Below are 26966 nucleotides of genomic sequence, written 5' to 3'. Positions count from 1 at the left end.
CAAATGAGTACTGTCTGCAGTGCAGTGCAGTCCTCAGGAGGAAATCAGTGTTCTAATGCTGCCCTTTCCATTCTTCCATGGTGTGTGCTCCAAAACACAGCTCTTACAAGCTTTACCCAAAGACTAGCAACAAGTGGCTGACCTTGGGCCCTCAAATCCCACAGGTGTTTAGACCCAGAAGGGCTTCTCATAAGACTCTAGATGTAGAGAAAGGTTGTACTTGGTTAATGTGCAACCAGACACACTACTGGTTATCACCTGTGGTAAAGACAGGCCCTTAGCACTTGCACTTCAGTCACAGAGACTCTGGAAGGTGTTTCACAGTGGAAAAATGTCCATCAATCTGTTGCCCACAGGATACCTGGCAGTACCTGACCTCTCACAGCTCTGGCCAATCACTTACAAACACACTTTATTGGGAGCCCAGGGAGGTGGTTGAGGCCCCATGGCTGGAGGTGTTTGAGGCCAGGCTGGCTGAGGCTGTGTGCAGCCTGCTCTAGGGTAGGGTGTCCCTGGCCATGGCAGGGGGCTTGGAACTGGCTGCTCCTTGTGGTCCCCTCCAGCCCTGACTGATTCTGTGGTTCTGTGAACCCAAGGCTGCTCAGTGGCCTCCTTTGGCTAAGCACTGGAAATACAGACATGCCAAATGACCTCTCCAAAGCAAAAGGATTCAAGAGAAAATGAGAGAAGATAAAAAGGAAAGCTTGAGACTGATATCTTCCTGCTGCTCTCTCCTCTGAGGTGCCTCACACTGATTTATCTGCTAGCTACCTACCAAGAGTTAGGTGTAATTACTACTTTAGCAATCTCTTTCCTCAGGGACACCTCTCATTTAATTAATGAGACATTCTCAGGAGCCAGGAGAAACACTTGCACCCATTTTCACTTTTTAATTAAAGAGATATTTTAAAAAAGAGGATGAAATGACTCTGTCCTTACGGAATGCATTCTACTAGACACAGACCCACAGCAAAGAAATCACCCAGGCCCCTCCAGCCTTCCTCCCACAGCATCACACCAGACAGCCAGCAGGCTAGGATTGATTCAGACCACGAGAGCTTACAGCAGGGCTTAGAAGGGTTAGGGCTGCCCCAAGTGAAGAGGCTGTGACCCACAGCTGTGCTCACATTTTGCAGCTGTCCAAGTCCTTTGCAGTTTCAACACTTCAAACTCCATCACCAAGACCCACCTTGGAGGCCTCCAGATGCACATAACAACATTGAATAGCAGAGGTGTTAGGAGATACCTTTAGAGAGACTCCTCTAATCTAGCATCAAAGCTGCAGAAGCATTGAGTGCCCATGGACCATCGAGTGCCCGTGGACCGTTGAGTGTCCATGGACCATTGAGTGCCCATGGACCATTGAGTGCCCATGGACCATTGAGTGCCCATGGACCATCGAGTGCCCGTGGACCATCGAGTGCCCGTGGACCGTTGAGTGTCCATGGACCATTGAGTGCCCATGGACCATTGAGTGCCCATGGACCATTGAGTGTCCATGGACCATTGAGTGCCCATGGACCATTGAGTGCCCATGGACCATTGAGTGTCCATGGACCATTGAGTGCCCATGGACCACTGAGTGTCCATGGACCATTGAGTGTCCATGGAGCCATGACACCAAGGTACGAGAGGTGTGGAGCTGTTGGAGAATAGGAGAGCCCTGCAGAGGGACCTGGCCAGGCTGGATGGGTGGGCAGAGGCCAATGGGATGAGACTGAACAAGGCCAAGTGCAGGGTTCTGCACTTTGGCCACAACAACCCCAAGCAGCACTGCAGGCTGGGGCAGAGTGGCTGAGAGCAGCCAGGCAGAGACCTGGGGAGATAGTAGCTGAAGATGAGCCAGCAGTGTGCCCAGGTGAATCAAGCAGGTTGGAAGAGAGCTCCAGGCTCAGCCAGCCCAACCTAGCAGCCAGCCCTGCCCAACCAACCAGACCATGGCACTAAATGCCCCAGCCAGGCTTGGCTGCAACACCTCCAAGTGCAGCTCCGTGCAGCACTGTTCGGAACCAAGGCGTGTCCGGCAGGGCTGCAGCTATTTCCCAGCCCCAGCCAAGGCACAGGCTGGCAGAAGGCAGGAGGCTGCAGCAGCCTAACCACTGGCACTCAGCAGCAGCCCCAGCGGCCGCTTTGCGCCCCCGCCCCGAGCCTGCCCGAGGGCAGCTTGGCAGACTGGAGACTGCAGCAGCCTGCGCGGCTCCGTGCGGCCTCGGCGGCTGAAAGGGAAGCAACTCTTTGCTTTCTTTTTCAGCGGACCTGCTTGCTTTTCTTTCCAGAACACAGAGAAAAGCTGCACAGAAGCCCGGTGCAAGTCCGGGAAGGCCTGGGTTAAATCCAACAGGCTCTCTGTAACCCCTTTTCTAAGGCAGAGCCCGCAGGTTAGAGGGAGAAATGGAGCAGCCTCTTCTCTAGTTCACCTCTGCCTTCACCTGGGTGAGTGGGTAAGTGGAGACATCGCTGAGGCTGCCACAGCAGCAGCAGGAGAAGGTTGCCTTACCTCTTGGTTGGGTGGAGTGTGGCACTCTGCCTTCACACAGTCCTGCACCCTCTCTGAAATGGAGACTCTGCTCTAGCAGGAGTGATCAGACGTCAGGATGGGGAACATTCTTCTCCCTAGGCAGAGAGGGAAAGGACAGGATTGAAGCTCACCTTTGCTAGCCTGCTCTGTGGGAGCTTTTTAGTTTAGGTTTCCTTCTTTTGAGGGGTACTTAGAAGCTGAGCAATTCCTCTTCTGTAAATGCTTCGAGATGGTTGTAGACCAAAAAAAAAAAAAAAGAAAAAGAAAGAAAAAAGAAAGGAAAAAAGAAAGAAAAAAAGAAGGAAAAAAGAAAAAGAAAAGGAAAAAGAAAAAAGAAAATAGAAAAGGAAAGAAGAAAAGAAAGGGAAAAAATGAAAGAAAAATGAGATAAAGACAGAAAAAGAAAAGAAAGGGGGGAAAAGGGGGGAAAAGGAAGGAATAGAAAGAAAGGAAAAATAAACAAAACAGAAAGAAGAAAAAAAAGAAAAAAAAAGGAAAGAAAAAAGAAAAAGAAAACAAAAGAATAAAAGGAAAGAAAAAAGAAGGAAAAAAGAGGGAAAACAGGAACAAAACAAAAAACAATAAAAAATAAAGAAAAAAGGAAAAAAGGTGAAAAAAGAAAGAAAAAAGAAAAAACAATAAAAAAAGGAAATAGAAAAGAGGGAAGAAAAGGAAAAGAGGGAAGAAAAGGAAAAGAGAAAGAATAAAAAAGAAAGAAAAAAGGAAAAATGTAAGAAAAAAGTAAGGAAAGAAAAGGAAAAAAGAAGAAAAAAGAGGGAAGGAAATAAAAAAGAAAGAAACAATAAAAAAGAAAGAAAAAAGAAAAAATGAAAGAAAAAAGAAAAAATGAAAGAAAAAAGAAAAAATGAAAGAAAAAAGAAAAAATGAAAGAAAAAAGAAAGAAGAAAGGAGAAAAAATAAAAAAGGAAGAAAAAATAAAAGGAAAAAAGAAAGAAGAAAAAGAAAGAAAAAAGAAAATGAAAAGAAAAAAGAGGGGAAAAGCAATAAAAAAAGAAAGAAACTAAATTAAAAAAAAGAAGAAAAAATGAAAGAAAACAGAAAAGGAAAAAAGAAAGAAAAAATAAAAAAGAAAAACAATAAAAAGAAAGAAAGAAAAAAAAGAAAAAGGAAAGGAAAAAAAAGAAGGAAAAAAGAGGGGGGAAAGAAAAAAAAGAAGCTATAAAAAAAGAAAAAAGAAAGAAAAAAGAGAGGAAAAAGAAAGAAAAAAAGCATTACAATGAAAAAGGCCTTTGCAGCCTGAGGAATGTTCATTAGCTTCAGATGTCCCTCTGAGACTTCAGTCCCAAATGGTCTTTCTTTACCCTTTCTAACGAGTGCAAGAGCAACACCTCCTCATCTGCCCTTCCAAGGACTCCCAGCCCTGCAGTCCCACATGGGTTATGCCCCAAGACCAACCTGTCCCTGGCCTTACTGTGGTGCAGGGCTGGAGATGCAAACGCAGTGTTGGACCCCAGCTTCTCCCCTAATATCTGATCACTGAGAGCTCAGCAAAACTCTCATCTTCCTGCTACCAGCATGTGCAAAAGTGAGTTTTGACTCATTTTCTGGGCAATGAAATCGAACCCAAACCAAAACAGAAAACTCCAAACCTAAACCAAATAAACAAAACAACAACCCCTCAAAACTAACAGAACCCAAAAACCCCAAACCCATGAAATCTCCTTTTGCAAATTAAAAACCAGCTCTTGCCACACACCCCTCAGACTCCAGCAACTGATTTGAGTACCCTGCAACGTTGTCAGCTCTGGTTGATTGGCCAGGGCTGGGTGCTAGGTTGGACTGGGTGAGCTTGGAGGTCTCCTCCAACCTGCTGCAGTCTGTGGTGCTATGAAATCAGAACTCTATCAGGAGAGAACAACTTAGCACAGAGCAACTGAGTCACTGCTTTCAGGGTTTGTTTCTTTTTCCTGCTGGCTTCTTTAGTTCTCAGTTTTATGTTGGAGAATGTGAAACTAATTTTGCTATCTTGAGCAGAAGTGTGATGGAGAAGTTTTCCTTCCAAGTTTTCAACCCTTACAGGAGACTGTGAGGCTTCACTTTGCACAGAAGCACAAGTGTCAGACAGGACTCTGGTAGCAGCCAACCCTCTTGCTACAGACCAACAGTCCTTTTATTTGCTGTGTTCATTCACCCTTCCAGCCAGGGCAGCTACAAAGAAGCTAAGACAAAGATAAATGCATTGTGCAGCCACTGGCAAGCCAACACAACAGCTTGTGGGGTTGTTAGCCTGCATCTCTCAGGCAGCTTTGAGGCATAGGAGGTTCCAGGTGAAGCTGAGGAGGATTTTTAACCTGCATAGGAGGCATCTTTGAGGCGGCTTTGAGGCATAGGAGGTTCCAGGTGAAGCTGAGGAGAATTTTTTCCCTGCATAAGAGGCATCTCTCAGGCATCTCTGAGACATCTTAGAATCATAGAATCAAGCAGGAATCATAGAATCAAGGACAGAATCCAAGCTCATCCAGCCCAACCTAGCACCCAGCCCTAGCCAAGCAACCAGACCATCCAGCCTATATGGGGTTGCTTGTAGAGCTCCACTGATCTCACTCTGTCTCTCTCCAAAACACCCTGTGCCTCCCAAAACCACACTGTGTGTCCCAAGCCCACAGCCTGCTAGTACTTTACACAGCACATGTTGCCTCCAGGTGTCTCCTTGAAAGATATTGTCTGTCTCTATCTGCAGCTTTGCCTGTGGGCTGAAGCCATGAGCCTGGAGGAGCTTGCCTTAGCTGTGACTGCCAAGGCGTGCCAGTTGGGTCTGCTCTTCCTTCCCAAAGGGCTGCAAGGCAGGACAAGCCAGCTGAGCTCCTCTGGCAACAACTTCCTCCTAACATCCAGCCTAGACCTCCCTTGGCACAACTTGAGACTGTGCCCCTTGTTAGGAGGAAGCTGTTGGCAGAGAGGGTGATTGGCATTGGAATGGGCTGCCCAGGGAGGTGGTGGAGTGGCCGTGGCTGGAGGTGTTGCAGCCAAGCCTGGCTGGGGCACTTAGTGCCATGGTCTGGTTGGTTGGGCAGGGCTGGGTGCTAGGCTGGGCTGGCTGAGCTTGGATTCTATCCTTGACTCTAGGATTCCTGACTCTATACCCACATTATTTCCAAACACAGCTATGAAAACTCCTTTAGAGCATTCCCTGACCCTTTCTTTGGTCTAGGTTAAATTCTGCCCTGCAGGCTGTGAAGCTGCTGGTGGAGCAGGATCCTGCTCTGCCAGAGGAAACGTGGGAAAGCTTACCCAAAGGGCTTGAAATGGAAAACAGAAAGGGAGAGCAAAAAGCCTTAGAGGCTTCCCCTTGAGCAATGTCCCATCACAAAGTGCACAGAGAGCAGAAGCCTCATGGAGTGATGATGTCTAAGCTCAATGTGGACCCAGGGCTAGAAGGAAAAGGGAATTTTCCTGTGCTGTCTCCTCAGCCTGTGGAGAAATCACTAACCATTTACTGCAGGTACCTGCTGCTGCAGGGATGAACTTGCTCCCTGCCTTGGGAGCTGGCCGAAGGAGAGCCCTGTTTAAGCACAAATCACTAATGAAGCAGGTCACCTCATCCTGGGTAACTGGAGAGGCACAGCAGCAACACGCTGCAGAGGCAGGACGCCTCCCAGTCAGCGCTGCCACGCACCGGCAGGCAGCAAGCACAAGGGCATCCATCCTGATGCTGTAGCAGATTCCTTCTGACAGGCTCTGTGTTGTTCCTCTCAGACATACAGGTCACCGGTGGCAAAAAGCAGAAGCCTCTGAGGCCAAGCAAGTGCACAGTTAGACAGCTCACAGGGAGATCCCTGCCTCGGCTCTTTGTTCCATCCCGGCTTGCCCCAAGCGTTTGACAGAAGTAGAATGCATTTTGCTGCCTCTGAGAACACACAAAGCCACTGAGCCTAAGCTGCTAAATGATGCACAACTGGTAACAGTGATCACCACGGTTCCTCCTGTGGCTTGCACCAAAGTCACTCAAGGAACATGCACAGGGGTCACAGGGTCACAGGAGGACAGGATGGCAGGATGGCAGAGGCTCAAAGGCACCCAAGGAGATCACCCAGTCCAACCCCCCTGCCAGAGCAGGACCACACAACCCAGCTCAGGGCACACAGAACACATCCAGACAGTCCTGGAAAGGCTCCACAGAAGGAGACTCCACAACCTCTCTGGGCAGCCTGTGCCAGGGCTCTGGGACCCTTCCAGTCAAGAAGTTGCCCTTGTGTTGAGCTGGAACCTCCTGTGCTGCAGCTTCCATCCACTGCTGCTTGTCCTGTCCCAGGGAGCAGTGAGCAGAGCCTGTCCCCCCCTCCTGACACCCAAAAGCTTCTGCCACATGAAATGAGGAAAGATCACAGTCCCCAAGTACCCAGAGCCAGGTCTTGTGAGTTCAGAGTTGTGGCACTGGGCAGAGACTTCTGCAGTCCCTAGCCTGCCCAGGTGCCTCTGGATGGATCCCTGCCCCCAGCCTGGCTGCTGCACCACACAGCTTGCTGTGGGCAGCAAACTTGCTGAGGCTGCACTCAGTGCCTCTGTCTATGGCACCCACAAAGATGTTGAACAAGACTGGTGCCAGGACTGACCTCTGAGGGACTCTGCTTGTCACTGCCTGCACTTGGCCATGTAGCCACTGACAGCCACTCTTTGGGTGCAGCCACCAAGCCAGTTCTGTATCCATCAGTGCTCACCCATCAAACCCATGTGGCACCAGCCTGAGACCAGGCTGTGGTGTGGGACAGTGCCAAAGGCCTTGCTCAGCTCCAGGTAAATGCCATCAGTTGCTCTCCCCTCATCTGCTCATGCTGTGACCTGTTCCCAGAAGGCCACCAGGTGTGTCAGGCAGGTGTGTGGTGAGTGCTCAGTGTGCTGCTGATGTGTGTAGGTGGATCTGAGAGGGGAAAGGAGCAAGGAAGCGGAGGAGCTGTTGGAACAGATGAGCAGGGAGCAAAAGCAGCGAGAGCTGAATGCCAGCTTCCAGAAGCTGCCTGTAGCAAACGTGGAGGATCTGCTGTGGGAACAAAAGCAGGTGAGCAAACCCCAGTCCTGCTGCTGCTGCTGCTGGCCCCCTGCAAGCAGATGAGTCACTTGGCTACAAGTGGGACTGTTCTTCTCACCACCTATTTTTAAACAAGACATCTAAAGAAGCTTTTGCTCCATTTCTGTGCCCTCTATTTCGGTTCCCAAGGAGCACCAAAACACAAGCTGCAATTTCAGTCCCACAACACTGCTGCCAGGGGCTCAGAATAGCATCCTGAGCAGTTTACATGACAGCATGCAGCAAATGCTCCAAGCTTGTTCCAGCCTGGCTTTAGGTGCCATGAGCCTGAACAAGCAGTCTAGCACCTGTGCTGGAGGCTAATGTCAGTCCAAAGCTCTGCTAAGTCCAGCATGTGAAAAGAGACATGAGTGAATGTTAGCAACACCCAGAATCAGAGGATGGCTCAGGTTAGAAACAGAGAGAGAGGAAAGTGAACTTCCTCCCAGCAGAAACCCCACCAGAGAATTCCTGAGCTGCAACAGAAACAGAGGCCATGGAAAGAAAAGAGATGGCAACAAATGGGGAACACCAATCAGGTCTGGCCCTCCCTCTGTGTCTTTTCCACGCAAAAGAGAAGCTCAGGACTTTGCTCACACCTTGCTGTGCATTACAACAGATGATACTGATTGGCGTAGCAAGAAACCCCCAAATGCTGAGGTTCAACGAGAAGCTCTCTGTGTTGCTACTGACAAATGCTACAGCCTGTGCCACAATGAGCCTGCAGAGCTGCCCCCAGCCAGCCTCACTGACTGCTCTGAGCCTGCAGAGCTGCCCCCAGCCAGCCTCACTGACTGCTCTGAGCCTGCAGAGCTGCCCCCAGCCAGCCTCACTGACTGCTCTGAGCCTGCAGAGCTGCCCCCCGCCAGCCTCACTGACTGCTCTGAGCCTGCAGAGCTGCCCCCAGCCAGCCTCACTGACTGCTCTGAGCCTGCAGAGCTGCCCCCCGCCAGCCTCACTGACTGCTCTGAGCCTGCAGAGCTGCCCCCAGCCAGCCTCACTGACTGCTCTGAGCCTGCAGAGCTGCCCCCAGCCAGCCTCACTGACTGCTCTGAGCCTGCAGAGCTGCCCCCCACCAGCCTCACTGACTGCTCTGAGCCTGCAGAGCTGCCCCCAGCCAGCCTCACTGACTGCTCTGAGCCTGCAGAGCTGCCCCCAGCCAGCCTCACTGACTGCTCTGAGCCTGCAGAGCTGCCCCCAGCCAGCCTCACTGACTGCTCTGAGCCTGCAGAGCTGCCCCCAGCCAGCCTCACTGACTGCTCTGACCCAGAATGGTTGCTCTGTGCCAGTTAGGGGTAGGAAATCACAGAATGATAGGGATTGGAAGGGACCTCCTTGAAAGTGTTCCAGGCAAGGTTAGATGAGGCTTTGAGCAGCCTAAATTAGGGGAAGGTGGAACTAGAGGTTCTTGAAGGTCCCTTCCAACTCAAACCATTCCAGGTTCTGTAATTCTATGCACACAAATGCAGTGCCCAGGTGCATCACTTTACACAGTACCAAGCAGCCTGGGAGAGAGCTCCAAGCTCAGCCAGCCCAACCTAGCACCCAGCCCTGCCCAACCAACCAGACCATGGCACTAAGTGCCCCAGCCAGGCTTGGCTGCAACACCTCCAGCCACGGCCACTCCACCACCTCCCTGGGCAGCCCATTCCAGTGCCAATCACTCTCTCTGCCAGGAACTTCCTCCTCACAGCCAGCCTAGACCTGCCCTGGCACAGCTTCAGGCTGTCCCCTTGTTCTGTTGCTGGCTGCCTGGCAGCAGAGCCCAACCCCACCTGGCTACAGCCTCCCTGCAGGCAGCTGCAGACAGCAATGAGCTCTGCCCTGAGCCTCCTCTGCTGCAGGCTGCACACCCCCAGCTCCCTCAGCCTCTCCTCACAGGGCTCTGCTCCAGGCCCCTCCCCAGCCTTGCTGCCCTTCTCTGGACTTCTGCTGGAGAAAGACTTCACCCTGCTCCTTCTGCTCTTTTACTAGTCCAGACATCCTCTGTTGTCTGCAGGCTCTGCTATCAAGACAGAATCAGAGAGGCAAACCTCTGACCTTTCAACATTAAGTATTAAAGGGTACTTGAATGTCACCTTAGATGGCTTCAGTGCTATAAATAGACCAGGAATTATTTCGTGCAGGGAGGGCTGGACATTTAAATAATAAAGCATGGCTGTGCTTTCCTCTGCCATAGAATCAGGCAGGGTTGGAAGGGACCACAAGGAGCAGCCAGTCCCAACCCCCTGCCATGCCCAGGGACACCCTACCCTAGAGCAGGCTGCACACAGCCTCAGCCAGCCTGGCCTCAACCACCTCCAGCCATGGGGCCTCAACCACCTCCCTGGGCAACCCCTGCCAGCCTCTCACCACTCTCCTGCTCAACAACTTCCTCCTCACCTCCAGCCTCACTCTCCCCACCTCCACCTTTGCTCCATTCCCCCACTCCTGCCACTCCCTCACAGCCTCAAAAGTCCCTCCCCAGCTTTTTTGTAGCCTCCTTCAGATCCTGGAAGGCCACAAGAAGGTCCCCTGGGAGCCTCCTCTGCTCCAGCCTGCACAGCCCCAACTCTTTCAGGCTGTGCTCACAGCAGAGCTGCTGCAGCCTCTCAGCATCCTCCTGGCCCTGCTCTGGACACTCTCCAGCATCTCCACAGCCCTCTTGTCCCAGGGGCTCCAGAGCTGGATGCAGGACTCCAGGTGGGGTCTCAGCAGAGCACAGCAGAGGGGGAGAATCCCCTCCCTGGCCCTGCTGGCCACACTGCTGCTGCTGCAGTCCAGGCTCTGCTTGGCTTTCTGGGCTGCAAGTGCACACTGCTGGCTCCTGTGGAGCTTCTCCTCCACCAGCACCCCCAGGTCCCTCTGCTCAGGGCTGCTCTCCAGCCAGTCCTTGCCCAGCCTATACTGGTGCTTAGCATTGCCTCGACCCAGCTGCAGGACTTGTTGAACCTCCTGAGGTTGGCTTGTGCCCACCTCTGCAGCCACTCACTGCTCAGGCTGCTCCTACCAGGGTTAGGTTTGCTTCCTTGATACCTTTCAAGGCTCAGACACGAGGAATCACAGAATCACAGAGCCAGGCAGAGAGCTCCAAGCTCAGCCAGCCCAGCCTAGCACCCAGCCCTGCCCAACCAACCAGACCACGGCACGAAGTGCCCATGCAGGCTTTGCCTGCACAGCTCCAGGGGTGGGCAGGAGGCTGGCAGCCCTGCCCTGCAGGCTGAAGCGGTCAGGCCGGGCTGGCAGCGCTGCCCCGGGCTGGCACTGGCCTCGCTGCTGCGCTCCGGGCAGGCTCAGGGGTAGGGAGCGGCTCAGGGCTGCTCCTCCGTGCGCTGCCTGCTGCCGGCAGCGAGCACCCCAGAGCAGCTTCAGCTCCCACCACATGGCTCTGTTCTCTCCCACAGCAGAGCCCTGTGCCGCCTGCCTGCTGCTGCCACCCACGCGGGCAGGAATCTGTTCCCTTGGCGCTGGGCTCCTCCTTCTGCTGTTAAGCCACAGAGTCTGCCACTTGGGCAGGTGCCCCTGCCCCGGCAGCTCCAACGCACACTGGCAGCTGCAACGCTCTCAGCTAGGAGGGGCTGGCTTCAGACTGAGCTGAACGTTAATCCAAGCTTTGGGAACTCTGCGTTTCATTCTTCCCATCAACACATCCCAGGCTCCGGGTCTCGCTGTGCTCAGCCTCCCCAGCTGAACAGCTGAACCTTTCCTGGAGGTCATGCACCTGGGCAGGCAGCTCTGAGGTGCCCCTGGAGCCTTCTCTTTTGCAGGCTGCACCCCCCCAGCTCCCTCAGCCTGTGCTCACAGCAGAGCTGCTCCAGCCCTTGCAGGATCAGTGCTGGGCACAGTCCTGTTCAGTATCTTCAGTGATGATCTGGACCAAGTGACTGAGTCCAGCAGCAGTGAGTCTGCAGATGGCACCAAGCTAGGAGCAGCTGTGGAGCTGCTGGAGGGTAGCAGAGCCCTGTAGAGGGACCTGGCCAGGCTGGATGGGTGGGCAGAGGCCAATGGGATGAGACTGAACAAGGCCAAGTGCAGGGTTCTGCACTTTGGCCACAAGAACCCCAAGCAGCACTGCAGGCTGGGGCCAGAGTGGCTGAGAGCAGCCAGGCAGAGAGGGAGCTGGGGGTGCTGGCAGAGAGGAGCTGAAGAGGAGGCAGCAGTGCCCAGGTGGGCAGCAGAGCCACTGGCATCCTGGGCTGGCTCAGGAGCAGTGTGGGCAGCAGGACAAGGGAGGTTCTTGTGCCCCTGTGCTCAGCACTGCTCAGGCCACCCCTGCAGTGCTGTGTCCAGTTGTGGGCTCCTGAATTGCAGAGAGCTGTTGAGGTGCTGGAAGGTGTGGAGAGAAGGGCAGCAAGGCTGGGGAGGGGCCTGGAGCACAGCCCTGTGAGGAGAGGCTGAGGCAGCTGGGGCTGGCAGCTGGCAGCAGAGCAGCCTGAGGGCTGCCCTCAGTGCTGTGCTAAAGCTGTGCAGGGCAGTGTGGGCAGGACGCAGCCAGGCTCTGCCCAGGGCTGGCCAAGGGCAGCACAAGGGGCACTGGGGGCAAGCTGCAGCAGAGGAGGTGCCAGGGGAAGAGGAGGGGAAACTTTGTCCCTGTGAGGGTGCCAGAGCCCTGGAGCAGGCTGCCCAGAGAGGCTGTGGAGTCTCCTGCTCTGGAGACTTTCCAACCCCCCTGGCTGTGTTCCTGTGTGCCCTGGCCTGGGTGCTGCTGCCCTGGCAGGGGTTTGGAATGGATGACCTCTGGAGGTCCATGCTGTGGATCTGTGGTTCCCATCTCCCGAGGCTCTGTGCCATCCCCTAGCACATTCTGTTACTTGCTGTATAACATTCAAGAGAGCAAAGGTGGAATTCCCACAGAGCATCAGCACCGTGCACAAACTCTTCTGTATCCTTCTCTCCTGGCTTGGGGGCCACAGATCCAAGCTATTTTAGAGAGACAACTGACTCCTGTTGCTGCAGTGTAAAGAACAGAGATGTCACCCACTGTGGCTAATTAATTGCATTCCATATTCACATACACCCACAGCCATTTGGAGCAGGAAAATACAACTTTCTGACAGCTCTCCTGAAAAATAACCACCCCCCACTGAGACATATATTTAGAGATTCCACATCACCCAAAAGCAACCAGGCCCTAATTTTATGTCACTGACTAACCTTAAAATAACCATTTTCTTTCTACAGATGTGTTGATGGTCACAGATTTGTTTCCCTATTTCACAGAGCTCAGCCCATCAATGCCACCCAAGTCCCTGCACCCCAGTCAAGAACAGCCTGGTCCTGGGTTGGGGGCTGCTGTCTCCAGATCATTTGAAAGAACTGCTCAGGAGCAGAACCAAGCAGAAGAAAATCCTCCTGTTTGGGAGATTGTTGTCTCCAGATCATAGAAACAGAGAACCAGGCAGGTTGGAAGAGAGCTCCAAGCTCAGCCAGCCCAGAGCTGCTGCAGCCCTCTCAGCATCTTGGTGGCCTCCTCTGCACTGGCTCCAACACTTCCATGTCCTGCTTGTGCTGGGGGCTGCAGAACTGCCCCCAGGACTGCAGGTGGGGTGTGAGGAGAGCAGAGCCAAGGGGCAGAACCCCCTCCCTGGCACACCCCCCTCTGCCAGAGCAGGGGACATAATCTGGTGCAGGAAAAATAGTAAAGCCAAAAAAGAAACATGCTAAAATGTCATTCAGCAGCCCAGCTCTGCCTCCAGGGAAGGACATCTGCTCTGTAATCTCACCACTGCTGCAACTGGACCTCTGAGGGCATCAGGGGATCCAGATGGCATTGTTCAGCATGGCAGAGCCAGACAAGGTTCTGCACAGCGCCAGCACACACCCCCCACTGCCTGCTGCCAGCTTCTCCTGTGCTGAGCCTCTGTGCTGCCCTTCCCAAGGCTGCTGAGCACAGATTATGCTTTGTTTGCCTGACATATAGAGAGCTCCTTCTCTAATTCCTGGAAATCCACTGCATATTTGATGAGAGCCAAGAGGAAGGCTCAGGGTAAGACAGGCAGCAAAATCCTTTGTCCTGCTGTGAACACCAGGCCCACACAGTTCCAGTCCCAGATCAGTTCTGCCTCTCAGGAGGGAAGCAGACAGAGGCTAGCTGCAGGCCTGTGGCTAGTGGAGATCCTCAGGGCTTGGTACTGGCACCAGTATCAGTCAATGTGTTCATTAATGACCCGGGGGAGGGCATGGAGTGCACTGTCAGCAAGAGTGCTGATGGCCCCAAGCTGGGTGCAGTGGCTGAGACACACCAGAGCTGTGCTGCCATCCAGGGAGACTCAGACAGGCTGAGAGCTGGGCAGGGAGAAACGGAATGAAGCTCAGCAGGGGCAAGTGCTGTCTGCAGCTGCCTGCAGGGAGGCTGTAGCCAGGTGGGGTTGGGCTCTGCTGCCAGGCAGCCAGCACCAGAAGAAGGGGACACAGCCTGGAGCTGTGCCAGGGCAGGTCTAGGCTGGATGTGAGGAGGAAGTTTCTGGCAGAGAGAGTGATTGGCACTGGAATGGGCTGCCCAGGGAGGTGGTGGAGTGGCCGTGGCTGGAGGTGTTGCAGCCAAGCCTGGCTGGGGCACTTAGTGCCATGGTCTGGTTGGTTGGGCAGGGCTGGGTGCTAGGTTGGGCTGGCTGAGCTTGGAGCTCTCTGCCAACCTGCCTGGTTCTATGGTTCTATAAATTGCAGAGTTTCCACCAGAGCACAACTACCTTAAGGCCCTAAGGCAGCCAAGGCCACAGTAGGCAGGATCCCAGCACCACCTTTCGAGGGATGCAAGGCTTGTGCCTTGCCTAGCAGCATCTCTGTGTGCAGCCTCATGAGCAAACGAGCACTGGCCAAGGAAGCAGAGGGAAAATGGAGAATGCTTAGCACTCCTTTAGTTGCTGGCCACAACTGGTTGGTGATGCCTTCACAGAATCACAGAACTAACCAGGTTGGAAGAGACCTCTAGGATCATCCAGCCCAACCTAGCACCTAACCCTTCTCATTAACTAAGCCACGGCACTAAGTGCTTCATGCAGCCTCCTCTTAAACACCTCCTCCAGGGACAGTGACTCCACCACCTCCCTGGGCAGCCCATTCCAGTGCCAATTACTCTCTCTGCCAGGTACTTCCTAACAACATCCAGCCTAGACCTGCCCTGGCACAGCTTCAGGCTCTGTCCCCTTCTTCTGGTGCTGGCTGCCTGGCAGCAGAGCCCAACCCCACCTGGCTACAGCCTCCCTGCAGGCAGCTGCAGGCAGCAATGAGCTCTGCCCTGAGCCTCCTCTGCTGCAGGCTGCACACCCCCAGCTCCCTCAGCCTCTCCTCACAGGGCTCTGCTCCAGGCCCCTCCCCAGCCTTGCTGCCCTTCTCTCCACACCTCCCAGCACCTCAGCAGCTCTCTGCAATTCAGGAGCCCACAACTGGACACAGCACTCCAGGGCTGGCCTGAGCAGTGCTGAGCACAGGGGCACAAGAACCTCCCTTGCCCTGCTGCCCACACTGCTCCTGAGCCAGCCCAGAATGCCTTTTCTAGAAGGACAGAGATGCAGGAAGCTATAAAGTCCTCACTGCTCTCTTTCTGTATTGAAGGAGTCCTACACTTTGTAGTTCCTTAAGCAGGCTCTTGAGTTACTGCTACACAATGTCCCCAGCCAATTGCACTCTGCTTTAGATGATTTCTTCCCTGGTTGCTCACAGTGTTCCATTTAAGCAGCAGTCATTCTCAGGCAGGCTCAGCCTAAACAACTCCTCTGGAAGACAGCCCAATTAAACAGATTTGCTTATTAAGCATGCCCCAATTAAGTGATGTCCATCAGCTCCTGCATGACTTTTGCACGCTGAGCAGGGCAGGGGGAGCATCCCATGCTGAACCTTGCACTCAGCAAGTACAAGTTTACATCGGTTTTAACAAGGCAACATCAGAGGTGTGGAAAATAACCTGAAGAGGAAATCTTCTGCTCTAGTCCTCTGGGGGGAGGTTGGGACAAACTGCCCTCTCCTCTTATTGGGCCTTTCACTGAAGCCTTTTATTATTCTCTGCCTTTTACTGATCAAGTCTCTGAAGAGAAGCTGACTTCTGGCATCCCAGCTCCCCCAGTGACTCATGGCTATCCAGCTGGGAAGGGGCTGGGCTTCCCTGGGGCTTCTGGAAACCAACTTTAGAACTCAGCCTGTAGAATCCAGGTGGTGCAGTCACCATCCCTGGAGGCGTTGAAGCCAAGCCTGGCTGGGGCACTGAGTGCCATGGTCTGGTTGGTTGGGCAGGGCTGGGTGCTAGGTTGGGCTGGATAAGCTTGGAGCTCTCCTCCAACCTGCTTGACTCTATGATTCTATGCAAACAGCAGTGAGACCTCTCCTCAGCCTTCTCTTCTCCAGACTAAGCACCCCCAGCTCCCTCAGCTGCTCCTCCTATGATGCCCTCCAAACCCCTCCCCAGCCTCACTGCTCTCCTCTGGGCACCCTTCAGCTCCTCAATGTCTTTCCTGTGCTGTGGTGCCCAGAACTCTGAACCCAGCACTCAAGCTGTGGCCTCCCCAGAGCCAAGTCTAGGGGCACCATCACTGCCCTGCTCCTGCTGGGCACACTGGTTTTGGTACAGGCCAGGATCATAGAATCATAGAATCAACCAGGTTGGAAGAGACCTCCAAGATCATCTGCTGTTGGCCTCAGCCAGATGGGCACACTGCTGCTCAGCCACCCACCCAGCAGCATCCCCAGACCCTTTTCCACCAGGCTGCTTTCCAGCCACTCTGCCCTGAGCCTGCAGCCTTCCTTAGCCAAACTCCACTTTCCCAGCCCCCACAGCTGGCATCACTCTGCAGTCCATGGCTTTTTCACTTAGCTCATAAAACAACTTTCTGGCCTGATTTTTCTGTCACCTGCAAGCCACCTGCTGCTGGGGAGGCAAACCTGACTGTGAGCTGCCCTGGATCTCTGGAGAGGGGAAGAAACATAGAACCATACAATCATAGAACCAAGCAGGTTGGCAGAGAGCTCCAAGCTCAGCCAGCCCAGCCTAGCACCCAGCCCTGCCCAACCAACCAGACCATGGCACTAAGTGCCCCAGCCAGGCTTAGCTGCAACACCTCCAGCCACGGCCACTCCACCACCTCCCTGGGCAGCCCATTCCAATGCCAATCACTCTCTCTGCCAGGAACTTCCTCCTCACATTGGAACCTAAGAGGTTCCAATTTCACACCACTCTCTTGCTGTATGAGGCCACTTGCCCCACTTTGAACAGCAGTCCAAGCTTTAACTCCAAACATTACCCCCAGCCCGATCAGATGCAAGCCCTGTGCCAGAATGTGCATTTGGATTCCTTCTGTACCATCAGAGGTTGAAACACAACCACCTGCTCCACCAAATCTGCTCTGGATTCTTCCCTGTCCTTTAAATGGCACCTGCTGAGAAAATCCCTGCTGCATCCGAGGCAGGGGCACAGCTCCCACTGCTGTCTGTGGGGGCAGGATTTCACCCCCAGGTCCCAGCCAGCACTCTGCACTTCTGGCCCCTGCCCAGGTTATGGATTGGCTGTAACTGGCTTGGGCAGGTCTGACAACTTTTTGCTTTGTACAGAACCCCAGCGTGGCTCAGGCTGAAGGGAGCTCAGAGCTCATTCCCTCCACCCTCCCCACCATGCCCAGGGACACCTCTCAGCTACACTCAGCTGCTCAAGGCCTCATCCAGCCTGGCCTGCAGCACCCCCAGCAAGGAGGCAGCCACAGCCTCCCTGGGCAGCCTGGGACACACTCTCAGCACCCTCACACTCAGCAACTCCTTCCTCAGCTCCACTCTCAGCCTGCTCTGCCTCAGCTCCAAACCATTGCCCCTTGGGCTGTCTCTAGAGCCCCTGGAGACTTTTCAAACCCTCCTGGCTGTGTTCCTGTGTGAGCTGCCCTGGGTGCTCCTGCTCTGGCAGGGGAGCTGCACTGGATGATCTTTGGAGGCCACTTCCAACCCCTGCCATCCTGTGGCTGCATGACTCTGGAGTGCTTGAGCTGCATCCCTGGCACAGCACTGCTGTGGCAATGCATGGCTCTGAGAACCACACTCGCAGGCACCCACAGGTCATGGAACCACAGAGCCACAGAGTCACAGAGTCACAGAGTCACAGAGCCAGAGTCACAGAACCACAGAATCACAGAGTCACAGAGCCATAGAATCACAGTCACAGAGTCACAGAATCACAGAGCCATAGAATCACAGTCACAGAGTCACAGAATCACAGAGCCATAGAATCACAGTCACAGAGTCACAGAGTCACAGAATCACAGTCACAGAGTCACACAGTCACAGAATCACAGTCACAGAGTCACAGAGTCACACAGTCACAGAATCACAATCACAGAGTCACAGAGTCACACAGTCACAGAATCACAGTCACAGAGTCACAGAGTCACACAGTCACAGAATCACAATCACAGAGTCACAGAGTCACACAGTCACAGAATCACAGTCACAGAGTCACAGAGTCACAGAATCACAGTCACAGAGCCACAGAATCACAGAGCCATAGAATCACAGTCACAGAGTCACAGAGCCACAGAATCACAGTCACAGAGCCACAGAATCACAGAGCCATAGAATCACAGAGCCACAGAATCACAGTCACAGAGCCACAGAATCACAGTCACAGAGCCACAGAATCACAGAGCCATAGAATCACAGTCACAGAGTCACAGAGCCACAGAATCACAGTCACAGAGCCACAGAATCACAGAGCCACAGAATCACAGAGCCACAGAATCACAGTCACAGAGCCACAGAATCACAGAGCCATAGAATCACAGAGTCACAGAGCCACAGAATCACAGAGTCACAGAGCCATAGAATCACAGTCACAGAGCCATAGAATCACAGTCACAGAGCCACAGAATCACAGAGTCACAGAGCCACAGAATCACAGAGTCACAGAGCCACAGAATCACAGAGTCACAGAGCCACAGAATCACAGTCACAGAGCCACAGAGCCATAGAATCATAGAGTCACTGAATCACAGAGTCAGAGAATGTGAGGAGCTGGAAGGCACCTCCAAAGCTCATCCAGCCCAACCCCCTGCCAGAGCAGCAGCACCCAGAGCAGATCACACAGGAGCACAGCCAGGCAGGTCTGGAATATCTCCAGAGAGGGAGACTCCACAGCTCCCCTGGGCAGCCTGTGCCAGGGTTTGGCACCCTCACAGGGCCACATTTTCTCCCCGTGTTGACACGAACTTCCCATGGCAGAGAGGCAGAGGCTCAGGCTCCATGGAAGCGACTGAACCGTTCCAGAACAAAGCATGAGGCTGGCACAAGAGATGCTGTGCTGAAGAGCAGTCCTTGGCACTGCTTCAGGCCACTGGAACTGGCTCTGCTTCATGCACAGAGCAAATCCTCTCGCTGGGATATCAGAAGGGCTTCACCTCCCCCATGTGCAGAGTCCTCAGCCTGTGCTTCACAGGGAGGTGACCACTCAGGCAGCCAGGCTGGCACAGAGCTCTCTCTGTGGCACTGCAACAAGGAGAAGGAGGCAGAGCACTGCACTGGCCATGGGCAGCTGTGGCTCTCTGGCCAAATGCAGCAGCTCTCCACGGATGATTTCTTTCTCTGTTCACAGCAGAAATAAGGCAGCAGCTGCTCAGGTGGCTCTAAGCATCCACACACGCATCAAGAAGTGGATTTAGGGGAGCAGGACTGCTTGTAAATAAGGTTACCTGGGATATTTTTAGATGCAGATCAATTCCAGTTTCCAGCCTGGCAGTGGAGTTGAGTTTCTGGTGCTGGTGCCATCCACAGACACCCAGTGTCACCTGGGCACTGCAGCCTGAGCCAGGATGAAACCCTTCATTTTCACAGCACCACAGAATGTCAGGGGCTGGGAGGGACCCCCAAAGCTCATCCAATCCAACCCCCCTGCCAGAGCAGGAGCACCCAGGGCAGATCACACAGGAGCACAGCCAGGTGGGGTTTGAATATGTCCAGAGAGGGAGACTCCACAGCCCCCCTGGGCAGCCTGTGCCAGGGCTCTGCCACCCTCACAGGGAAAAATTCCTGCTCATGTTTAAATGAAGCTTCCTCTGCCTCAGCTGCCCCCCAGTGCCCCTTGTGCTGTCCCTGGGCATCACCCAGCAGAGCCTGGCTCCAGCCTCCTGCCACTCACCTGCACACCCCTGCAGGGTAGGTTGGGAGTGAGGCTTGTTTGTTCTTTTGGAAAGGAGGGCAGAAGAGAATTGAGCTGATTCATGAAATGACAACAAGCTCAAGCCAGGCCACAGAGTTTCCTGGGGTGTTCCTCCTCTTATCCTCATTTTCCTCCTCTTTCACTGTAGAGAAGACAATGGCATCCTGGGCTGGCTCAGGAGCAGTGTGGGCAGCAGGACCAGGGAGCTTCTTCTGCCCCTGTGCTCAGCACTGCTCAGGCCACCCCTGGAGTGCTGTGTCCAGTTGTGGGCTCCTCCATTGCAGAGAGCTGTTGAGGTGCTGGCAGGTGTGGAGAGAAGGGCAGCAAGGCTGGGGAGGGGCCTGGAGCACAGCCCTGTGAGGAGAGGCTGAGGGAGCTGGGGGGGTTGCAGCCTGCAGCAGAGGAGGCTCAGGGCAGAGCTCATTGCTGCCTGCAGCTGCCTGCAGGGAGGCTGTAGCCAGGTGGGGTTGGGCTCTGCTGCCAGGCAGCCAGCACCAGAAGAAGGGGACACAGCCTGGAGCTGTGCCAGGGCAGGTCTAGGCTGAATGCTGTTAGGAAGTTCCCGGCAGAGAGAGTGATTGGCATTGGAATGGGCTGCCCAGGGAGGTGGTGGAGTGGCTGTGGCTGGAGGTGTTGCAGCCAAGCCTGGCTGGGGCACTTAGTGCCATGGTCTGGTTGGTTGGGCAGGGCTGGGTGCTAGGTTGGGCTGGCTGAGCTTGGAGCTCTCTCCCAGGCTGTTTGGCTCTGTGATTCTCTGACTCTATGACTAATGATGTCCCTCAAGGAAAAGAAGGAACACAAAAAGAACAAGCTGTGATGTTCAGGAGCACTCTGCCTTCTCCCCACAGTTCTCATTTCTCACATGGAGATTTCTAGTTGTGGGTCCAAACCTCCAAGCACACAGGGATCAAGAGGCAGGGGTGGGTGTGTGTGTGTCAGAACAAGCATGCCTGAAAGTGTGGCCCATCTGTAAGCCATCAACAAGCAGATGAAGCTTGTTCACCATATCCATTTTTATGTTACCCACTTCAAATATGTCCACAGAGAGCTTTGATGCTCTGCAATTAAGCATTTCTTGTCACTGTTACCTCACTGCTACAGATGAAGAGCCAGTTGATTTTCCCCAGCACACCAGCTGGAGCCAGCCTCAAGCTCTTTCCCCTGAGGGGAGAAGTGGGAAGGGAGTTAAAGGAGAGGTGTTCTGGTAAAGTTCTTTGGTGAGAACAGCAACAGTTCTTTGTTCCCTGCCAGCCTGGCACTTCAGCAGCACTACACTTCCCTGCAGGTAGCTGTGTTAGAATCACAGAATCAGTCAGGGCTGGAAGGGACCACAAGGAGCAGCCAGTCCCAACCCCCCTGCCATGCCCAGGGACACCCTACCCTAGAGCAGGCTGCACACAGCCTCAGCCAGCCTGGCCTCAAACACCTCCAGCCATGGGGCCTCAACCACCTCCCTGGAAGCACCTTCCAGGCTCTCACCACTCTCCTGCTCAACAACTTCTTCCTAATATTCAGGCTGAATCTACTCATTTCTAGCTTGGTTCCATTCCCCCCAGTCCTGCCTCTCCATGACAGCCTCAAAAGTCCCTCCCCAGCTTTCTTGTAGCCCACTTCAAATATTACAAGGCTACAAGAAGGTCCCCTGGGAGCCTTCTCCTCTCCCGACTGAGCAGCCCCAACTGCCTCAGTCTCTCCTCACAGCAGAGCAGCTGCAGCCCTCTGCTCATCCTCCTGGCCCTGCTCTGGGCACAGAACATCACCATCATCCAGTGCAACCCCTTGTCAGAGCAGAGCACCCAGGGCAGGGCACACAGGAACACAGCCAGGGGGGTTGGAAAGTCTCCAGAGCAGGAGACTCCACAGCCTCTCTGGGCAGCCTGCTCCAGGGCTCTGGCACCCTCACAGGGACAAAGTTTCCCCTCCTCTTCCCCTGGCACCTCCTCTGCTGCAGCTTGCCCCCAGTGCCCCTTGTGCTGCCCTTGGCCAGCCCTGGGCAGAGCCTGGCTGCATTCTGCCCACACTGCCCTGCACAGCTTGAGCACAGCACTGAGGGCAGCCCTCAGGCTGCTCTGCTGCCAGCTGCCAGCCCCAGCTGCCTCAGCCTGGCCTCACAGGATTTGTTCACCAAATAGAATAGAACCAAGCAGGTTGGCAGAGAGCTCCAAGCTCAGCCAGCCCAACCTAGCACCCAGCCCTGCCCAACCAACCAGACTATGGCACTAAGTGCCCCAGCCAGGCTTGGCTGCAACACCTCCAGGCACAGCCACTCCACCACCTCCCTGGGCAGCCCATTCCAATGCCAATCACTCTCTCTGACAACAACTTCCTAACAACATCCAGCCTAGACCTGCCCTGCCACAGCTTCAGGCTCTGTCCCCTTCTTCTGTTGCTGGCTGCCTGGCAGCAGAGCCCAACCCCACCTGGCTACAGCCTCCCTGCAGGCAGCTGCAGGCAGCAATGAGCTCTGCCCTGAGCCTCCTCTGCTGCAGGCTGCACACCCCCAGCTCCCTCAGCCTCTCCTCACAGGGCTGTGCTCCAGGCCCCTCCCCAGCCTTGCTGCCCTTCTCTCCACACCTTCCAGCACCTCAACAGCTCTCTGCAATTCAGGAGCCCAGAACTGGACACAAGCACTTCAGATGCAGCCTTGTTTCATGGAAGTAAAGTTGGACTCCCTGAGAACACCTCTCAGTGTGCATGTCTAGAGGCAGCACAGAAATTCCCTAGGAGCTGAGGGACTCCAAATGCCTGCATCCTACAGCAGAGCAGTTTCCTATGCTTAATCAAGACACACAAGAACATCTCCTCATGTAAAATAGATGGCAGGGCTGAATAATTGAAACAGGCTCAAATGCTCTCTAGTGTGAGGTGTCCCTGCCCATGGCAGGGGAGCTGCAGCTGGATGATGCTTGTGCTGCCTTCCAACCCTGACTGATTCCATGGTTCTGTGATTCCATACCCAGATGTGCCTTATCAGAGGAAAACCCAAATTGTCCTTCTGCCCCTCTCTGAAATAAACAATACAGAAGTAAAATCTGTTGGGGGGCCTGAATGTTGTTTAGCCCAGGTGTAAGCAAGTGTAGGGGGCATGGGAAAGAGAGAGGTGCTCAGGCATGTTGTGATGATTCCCAGACTCCTAGCATGGCTCAGGCTGGAAGGGAGCTCAGAGCTCATCTCCTCCAACCTCCCCACCATGCCCAGGGACACCTCTCAGCTACACTCAGCTGCTCAAGGCCTCATCCAGCCTGGCCTGCAGCACCCCCAGCAAGGAGGCAGCCACAGCCTCCCTGGGCAGCCTGGGACACACTCTCAGCACCCTCACACTCAGCAACTCCTTCCTCAGCTCCACTCTCAGCCTGCTCTGCCTCAGCTCCAAACCATTGCCCCTTGGGCTGTCTCTAGAGCCCCTGATGCAAAGTCCCTCTGCAGCCTTCCTGCAGGCTGCCTTCAGCTCTGGGCAGGCAGCTCTGAGGTGCCCCTGGAGCCTTCTCCCCTGCAGGCTGCACCCCCCCAGCTCCCTGAGGCTGTGCTCACAGCAGAGCTGCTCCAGCCCTTGCAGCATCTTTGAGCCCTTAGAGGCTGCCACATTCAGAACTGTTCCTAAATGGTGTGCCAGGCACTCGTCAAATGATTGTCACTGTAAGTGACAGTACCCAAGAGCAGGAGGCCCCAGGACAGTGGTCAGGACAGTACCCCTAGGTACCTCTGAAGCTTTTCTCTGAGGCTCTTCCTGCAACAATCAATTGTGCTCCTGTCTCCACCCTGGCACAAGCTTGCCCAGCTGGAACAAGAGCAGGGCTTTTATCTCTCACCTCTGAGCCCACAGTGCAGGGAACATGGCACAGGAACACCTCTGTGCTGAGCTGTGTCAGCTGCAGGGAGCACACAGCCAGCTGCAGCCTCTGTGCAGCCTAGCAGGGGGCTTCTCTGCAGGCTGCACCCCCCCAGCTCCCTCAGCCTGTGCTCACAGCAGAGCTGCTCCAGACTGTGTAGCATCCTTGTGACCTCCTCTGGCCTCACTCCAGCAGCTCTGTGCCCTCCTTCTGCTGGACACAGCAGCACTGGAGGCAGGACTGGAGGTGAGGTCTGAGCAGAGCAGAGCCAAGAGGCAGAATCTCCTCTCACAAAAGACTGGATGTGGCACTGGAAGAGCTGGGGCTGTGCAGGCTGGAGCAGAGGAGGCTCCCAGGGGACCTTCTTGTGGCCTGCCAGCATCTGAAGGGGCCTCCAAAAAAGCTGGGGAGGGACTTTTGAGGCTGTGAGGGAGTGTCAGGAGTGGGGGGAATGGAGCAAAGGTGGAGGTGGGGAGAGTGAGGCTGGAGGTGAGGAGGAAGTTGTTGAGCAGGAGAGTGGTGAGAGGCTGGCAGGGGTTGCCCAGGGAGGTGGTTGAGGCCCCATGGCTGGAGGTGTTTGAGGCCAGGCTGGCTGAGGCTGTGTGCAGCCTGCTCTAGGGTAGGGTGTCCCTGGGCATGGCAGGGGGTTGGAACTGGCTGCTCCTTGTGGTCCCTTCCAGCCCTGACTGATTCCATAGCTCTGTGACCCCTTCCAACCCCGACTGATTCCATGGCTCTGTGACTCTGTGATCCCTTCCAACCCCGACTGATTCCATGGCTCTGTGACTCTGTGATCCCTTCCAACCCTGACTGATTCCATGGCTCTGTGACTCTGTGAGCCCTTCCAAGCCTGACTGATTCCATGGCTCTGTGACTCTGTGATCCCTTCCAACCCTGACTGATTCCATGGCTCTGTGACTCTGTGAGCCCTTCCAACCCTGACTTATTCCATGGCTCTGTGACTCTGTGATCCCTTCCAACCCTGACTGATTCCATGGCTCTGTGACTCTGTGATCCCTTCCAACCCCGACTGATTCCATGGCTCTGTGACTCTGTGAGCCCTTCCAACCCTCACTGATTCCACAGCTCTGTGACTCTGTGAGCCCTTCCAACCCTGACTGATTCCATGGCTCTGTGACTCTGTGAGCCCTTCCAAGCCTGACTGATTCTATGAGCAGCAGCTTGCTTTCATCAGAGCTCTGGTGGCTGCTGTGGGAGAGTTACCAGAGAAGTGGTCACTAAGTGTCACAATGAAGAGGCAGTGGGAAGGGAGAGGAGAAGGCTCTGGAGGTGGCCCCATGGGGAGGGAGGCAGAGGCAGAGGCAGCAGGCTGCAGCGCACAGGAAGCCTATGGGTGGAAGAGGACTGCCACACTCTGCACCACCCTGGGCAAGCCTCATTTTGACATTGTTCCCTGGCACTTGCTGCAGATGGCTGTGTGGATGAGAGGCCTCGTGAGGGAACACTGCCACCCACCCCAGCAGGCTGAGGATGCGCTGCTTGGCGCTTATGTAAGGGCAGGTTACAGAGCTGCCTTTGGCTGTCAGAGAGCCTTGTGTAACGGGGAGGAGTAGCATCCTTCCACACAGAAAGTGCAGGCAGCACAGGAGCTCTTCACTCACACTGGTGGGCACACCCAGCGCTGCCTCCCCTGGCTGAAGAGCCAGCCCTAATTCACAGGGAGCCCAGAGTGAGCTGGCACTGAAGGGGTGGGCATGAGGCAACAGCTATGGCAGGCTGAAATCTGCTTGCTCTGCTCCAGGGAAATGGTCACAAGAACAGTCCACAGCTACCTGAAGGGAGGCTGTGCAGCCTAACACTGCCCTGGCACGACTCAAACCCACTGCCTCTCATCCTATCTCTGCTTACCTGGGAGAAGAGACCAGCCCCAGCCTCACTCCAGCCTTTCAGGCAGCTGCAAGGCTCAGGGCAGAGCTCATTGCTGCCTGCAGCTGCCTGCAGGGAGGCTGTGGCCAGGTGGGGTTGGGCTCTGCTGCCAGGCAAGCAGCAACAGAACAAGGGGACCCAGCCTGGAGCTGTGCCAGGGCAGGTCTAGGCTGGATGTTGTTAGGAAGTTCACAGTATCACAGTATCACCAAGGTTGGAAGAGACCTCACAGATCATCAAGTCCAACCCTTTACCACAGTGCCCAAGGCTAGACCATGGCACCAAGTGCCACATCCAACCTTGCCTTGAACTGCCCCAGGGACGACGACTCCACCACCTCCCCGGGCAGCCCATTCCAGTGCCCAATGACTCTCTCAGGGAAGAACTTTCTCCTCACCTCCAGCCTAAATTTCCCCTGGTGCAGCCTGAGGCTGTGTCCTCTTGTTCTGGAGCTGGCCACCTGAGAGAAGAGAGCAACCTCCTCCTGGCCACAACCTCCCCTCAGGTAGCTGTAGACAGCAATAAGGTCACCCCTGAGCCTCCTCTTCTCCAGGCTAACCAATCCCAGCTCCCTAAGCCTCTCCTCGTAGGGCTGTGCTCAAGGCCTCTCCCCAGCCTCGTTGCCCTTCTCTGGACACGCTCAAGCATCTCAATGTCCCTCCTAAACTGGGGGGCCCAGAACTGAACACAGTACTCGAGGTGTGGTCTAACCAGTGCAGAGTACAGGGGCAGAATGACCTCCCTGCTCCTGCTGGCCACACCACTCCTGATGCAGGCCAGGATGCCACTGGCTCTCTTGGCCACCTGGGCACACTGCTGGCTCATGTTCAGGCGGGTATCAATCAGTACCCCCAGATCCCTCTCTGTCTGGCTGCTCTCCAGCCACTCTGACCCCAGCCTGTTCCTGGCAGAGAGAGTGATTGGCACTGGAATGGGCTGCCCAGGGAGGTGGTGGAGTGGCCGTGGCTGGAGGTGTTGCAGCCAAGCCCGGCTGGGGCACTTAGTGCCATGGTCTGGTTGGTTGGGCAGGGCTGGGTGCTAGGTTGGGCTGGCTGAGCTTGGAGCTCTCTTCCAGCCTGCTTGGTTCTATGCTAAGGCAATGCCACCTTTCACCTGGTGTTTCTCAGCTGCCACTGATGCCACTAAGCCTTCTGCTGTGGAGACCTGGTTTGGTTAATCACAGAATAAATCACCTTGGCTGGAAGGGACCTCCAAAGCTCCTCCAGTCCAACCCCCCTACACTCAGCAGGGACATCCTCAACCAGATCAGGCTGGCCACAGCTCTGTCAAGCCTCACCTTGAATATCTCCAGGGATGGGGCCTCAATCACCTCCCTGGGCAACCTGTTGCAGTGTTCCAGCACCCTCATAGTGCAGAACTTGTTCCTCATCTAATCTAAATGTGCTCTAGTCTGAAGCCATTGCCCTGGCCCTGGCCCTGCAGCCCTTTGCAAACAGTCTCTCTGCAGCCTTTTTGTAGCCCCTGTCAGGTACTGGCAGGCTGCTACTAGCTGTGCCTGGAGCCTTCTCTTCTCCAGGCTGCACACCCCCAGCTCCCTCAGCCTGTCCTCATAGCAGAGCTGCTCCAACCCCCTGAGCACTT

General features: G+C 54.7%; 1 protein-coding gene across 3 annotated transcripts in view; it reads right to left on the bottom strand.

The window, feature by feature from the left end:
• CRACD (capping protein inhibiting regulator of actin dynamics) overlaps nt 1-26966 on the bottom strand; it is a 99579-nt gene that overhangs the window by 52325 nt on the left and 20288 nt on the right. For all 3 annotated transcript variants that reach the window (XM_064149317.1, XM_064149316.1, XM_064149315.1), the window contains exon 2: nt 2498-2613. The gene's annotated coding sequence lies outside the window, so the exon portion shown is untranslated. The remainder of the gene's footprint in view (nt 1-2497; nt 2614-26966) is intronic.

Source organism: Pogoniulus pusillus, chromosome 9 (assembly GCF_015220805.1).
Source record: "Pogoniulus pusillus isolate bPogPus1 chromosome 9, bPogPus1.pri, whole genome shotgun sequence".
NCBI lineage: Eukaryota > Metazoa > Chordata > Aves > Piciformes > Lybiidae > Pogoniulus > Pogoniulus pusillus.
Note: the sequence above shows the minus strand (reverse complement) of the source record. Positions and strands in the feature narration are given on the sequence as shown.